The following is a 5,000-nucleotide window of genomic DNA, read 5'->3' as shown; positions in this document are numbered from 1 at the left end:
CCTTCTGTGCCCCCTCCATTGCCCCAGCTTCCCTCCTGCTCCTGCCCCTTCTGTGCCCCCTCCATTTCCCCACCTTTCTTCCTGCTACCGCCCCCTTCTGTGCCCCCTCCATTGCCCCAGCTTCCTTCCTGCTCCTGCCCCCTTCTGTGCCCCCTCCATTGCCCCAGCTTCCCTCCTGCCCCCTTCTGTGCCCCCTCCATTGCCCCAGCTTCCCTCCTGCCCCCTTCTGTGCCCCCTCCATTGCCACAGCTTCCCTCCTGCCCCTTCTGTGCCCCTTCCATTGCCCCAGCTTCCCTCCTGCCCCCTTCTGTGCCTCCTCCAGTACCCAACTTTCCCTCCTGTGCCTGCCCCCTTAATTGCCCCAGCTTCCCTCCTACTCCTGCCCCCTTAATTGCCCCCTTCATTGCCCCAGCTTCCCTCCCGCTCCTTCCCCTTTTGTTCTTCAATTGCCACAGATTCCCTGTTGTTCCTGCCTCCTTCATTGCCCCAGTTCCCCTCCTGCTCCTTCCCCCTTCTGTTCTCCTTCATTGCCCCAGCTTCCTTCCTTCTCCTGCCCCCTTCTGTGCCCCTCTATTGCCCCAGCTTCCCTCCTGCCCCCTTCTGTGCCCCTCCATTACCCAGCTTCCCTCTTGCCCCCTTCTGTGCCCCTCCATTACCCAGCTTCCCTCTTGCCCCCTTCTGTGCCCCTCCATTCCCCGGCTTCCCTCCTGTCTTACTCCTCACTTGCAGTCTCGTCTTGCTTGCCTCACTCTTCTCTTCTTTTCCTGTCCCTCATAGTCCCTCTTACCCCTGCTTTTCCCCCCTCTTGCCCTTCCCCTGCCCCCTCCATCATTTTGGCTCATTATTGGCTCTATTCTTCCCACTTCTCTCCTTCATTCTGACTATTTTCTTTTCAGACTTGTTTCTAGTTCACATTGTATTTGTAGAACTTTCTTTTCTTTGTGATCTTTTTATATTATTACTATTATCATTATTATTTATTATTATTATAGCGCCATTTATTCCATGGCGCTTTACAAGTGAAAAAGAGTATACATACAACAATCATTAACAGTACAAAACAGACTGGTACTGGAGGATATTATTAGATTATTATATTTTATTTATTTGTTTAAAGATTGTATTAGAAAAATCCAAATATCACAGTCAAGGCGACCCCAGAATAGATCCTCATTACAGCACCGGAGACCCCCAAAGTTGTTTTCTAATGAATTTGTGACAAATTCTTATATAAATATTCACCTATAGTAATGTAAAAACGAAATACTAATAATGGAAATAAATAGTGGAAATAAAAGAAACAGCAAAAATAATAATAATAATAATTAATAATATTTTCTCACATTTCCAGTGATGACTTTTAATCACATTTTATATCACTGTGCTGAATATTATTATTATTATTATTATTTGACCTTTTAGATTAATTTATAGCAAACATTCTTATCCTATTCTCATCTGGGTTAATCTGATGATTTTGGCTGGTGACACTCTCCCCTGTGTGTACATATCCCCCCCTTCAGGAGTCCTGGGGGCTCTTTTCTCCGTCCAGGGGATTATTGGGGGGGGGGTGTCCTTCCTTACAAGCTGCAGCTCTTCTCCCCACGGATAATGTTTTTCGCTGTAATTAATTTTCTCTTCTTTCCCAGGGACTGATCCAAGTGACTCGGTTCTTATAGTAACAGGATTATTAGAGAGGTGGGGGGCATCAGATCCCCCTCCCCGATATAATCCAGGATTGGACAGTGTTACACATATTGTTACATTGTATCAATTCTCACCGAATGTTCATTGTTTCAGCACACAGAGGATTTATGGAGCCTTTTATTGAAATAAATCTATTTTGAATTGATGATTGTGTGAAGTTTGGTCGATCGTGCGTTCTATCTGTACGATCCGGCGATGTCACCGATGTGATTGCAGATTTATCCCCGCACTTATCTCGTTCTTGTCATTCCCACCTTTAATAATCACAGTCTCAGTTATAGGAGAAATCCAGACAGGAGATAAAATGGATACTAACAAAGTAAGACATCAGTAGAATATCTCACAGAGGATTTCTACATGATGAAAACGAACTCATTTTATAATAGTCATAAAATACACAAAAAGACAGAAATATGAAAGATCCAACCATAGGACAAGTGAAATAAAAGCAGCACAAACAGAAGAGGAAAAAAGAGCAGCAGGAAAAATAGAAAGAAAATAAAAACACACACGAAAATGACAAATAATATACAATGCTGACATCCTACAAATATACATAATATAAAATGGTAAAATCATAAAAATATATAATATAAAATGCTGAAATCACACAGATGTACATAATATAAAATACTGAAATCATAAAAATCTACATAATATAAAATACTGAAATCATAAAAATATACATAATATAAAATACTGAAATCATAAAAATATACATAATATTCAATGTTGACATCATACAAATATACATAATATAAAATGCTGAAATTAAAAATATATACATAATACACAATGCTGAAATCATAAAAATATACATAATATACAATGCTGAAATCACACAAATATACATAATATAAAATGCTGAAATCATAAAGATATACATAATATACAATGCTGAAAATACACAAATATACATAATATACAATGCTGAAATCACAAAAATATACATAATATAAAATGCTGAAATCACACAAATATACATAATATAAAATGCTGAAATCATAAAGATATACATAATATACAATGCTGAAATCACAAAAATATACATAATATAAAATGCTGAAATCATAAAAATATACATAATATTCAATGTTGACAGCATACAAATATACATAATATAAAATGCTGAAATCATAAAAATATACATAATATACAATGCTGAAATCACAAAAATATACATAATATAAAATGCTGAAATCACAAAAATATACATAATATAAAATGCTGAAATCATAAAGATATACATAATATACAATGCTGAAATCACAAAAATATATATAATATAAAATGCTGAAATCACACAAATATACATAATATACAATGCTGAAATCACAAAAATATATATAATATAAAATGCTGAAATCACACAAATATACATAATATACAATGCTGAAATCATAAAGATATACATAATATAAAATACTGAAATCATAAAAATATACATAACATACAATGCTGACTTCACAAAAATATACATAATATAAAATGCTGACACTTTACAAAATAACATCATAAATAATACTGAAGACATAAATACTTATATTACATGAAATCATCTACTAAATAAAGAACAATAGAGAGAAAGAGAATCAACAAAATAAGAGGAAATTATGTGCAATTACTGCACTAAATCCAAAGCTGAAATCAGAAAGAATAAAACAACACCATAAAATACATAATATACATGAGATCACATAGAATAACTATATAATACAATACCGGCACAATCAGAAATAACTACATAATGGACAATGCTGACACTTCACACAATAACGTAATATACAAATTGAGCATAAACAGAAAATGTGGGAAGTGCAAGAAATTACTGCACAAAATACAATAATAATGACATAATACAACATTAATATACAATGACACTATATATAATCACCACAACATATACAATACAATATTAATGTACATTGCTGGCTGATATAACAAAAATATAAACGTAACATACTGACTGACATACAGATGTATAATAATAATGATAATAATTATTATTATTATTAATTGTTATTATTATTCACTTATAAGGTGCTATTAATTCCACAGCGCTTTGTAGATATATATATATATATATATATATATATATATATATATAAAATACTGCCTGATATAGAGGATATATACATAGCTGGCTGATACACAGACATTCAGATATATACAATTCTGCCTGGCAGATATAATTGATCTATACAGTGCTGGCTCATATACAGATCTATATATATATATAATGTTGGCTGATATAATGGATGTACAGACAGATGCAGATTCACAGATGGATAATAATAAGCAATAAATGTGCTGATGCTGTGCAGCAGGCAGGGTGTGTACCCGGTGTACCCCCATGTCTCTGGGGTGGGGGGCCATGTGCTCATGCTGTGCAGTAGGCAGGGTGTGTACCCGGTGTGCCCCCATGTCTCTGGGGTGGGGGGCCATGTGCTCATGCTGTGCAGCAGGCAGGGTGTGTATCCGGTGTACCCCCATGTCTCTGGGGTGGGGGGCCATGTGCTCATGCTGTGCAGCAGGCAGGGTGTGTACCCGGTGTGCCCCCATGTCTCTGGGGTGGGGGGGCCATGTGCTCATGCTGTGCAAAAGGCAGGGTGTGTACCCGGTGTACCCCCATGTCTCTGGGGTGGGGGCCATGTGCTGATGCTGTGCAGTAGGCAGGGTGTGTACCCGGTGTACCCCCATGTCTCTGGGGTGGGGGCCATGTGCTGATGCTGTGCAGTAGGCAGGGTGTGTACCCGGTGTACCCCCATGTCTCTGGGGTGGGGGCCATGTGCTCATGCTGTGCAGTAGGCAGGGTATGTACCTGGTGTACCCCCCGTCTCTGGGGTGGGGGGCCATGTGCTCATGCTGTGCAGTAGGCAGGGTGTGTACCTGGTGTACCCCCATGTCTCTGGGGTGGGGGCCATGTGCTCATGCTGTGCAGTAGGCAGGGTGTGTACCTGGTGTACCGCCATGTCTCTGGGGTGGGGGGCCATGTGCTCATGCTGTGCAGTAGGCAGGGTGTGTACCTGGTGTACCCCCATGTCTCTGGGGTGGGGGGCCATGTGCTCATGCTGTGCAGTAGGCAGGGTGTGTACCCGGTGTACCCCCATGTCTCTGGGGTGGGGGCCATGTGCTCATGCTGTGCAGTAGGCAGGGTGTGTACCTGGTGTACCCCCATGTCTCTGGGGTGAGGCCATGTGCTCATGCTGTGCAGTAGGCAGGGTGTGTACCCGGTGTACCCCCATGTCTCTGGGGTGGGGGCCATGTGCTGATGCTGTGCAGTAGGCAGGGTA

This window comes from Anomaloglossus baeobatrachus, chromosome 11 (assembly GCF_048569485.1).
Source record: "Anomaloglossus baeobatrachus isolate aAnoBae1 chromosome 11, aAnoBae1.hap1, whole genome shotgun sequence".
Lineage (NCBI taxonomy): Eukaryota > Metazoa > Chordata > Amphibia > Anura > Aromobatidae > Anomaloglossus > Anomaloglossus baeobatrachus.
Note: the sequence above shows the minus strand (reverse complement) of the source record.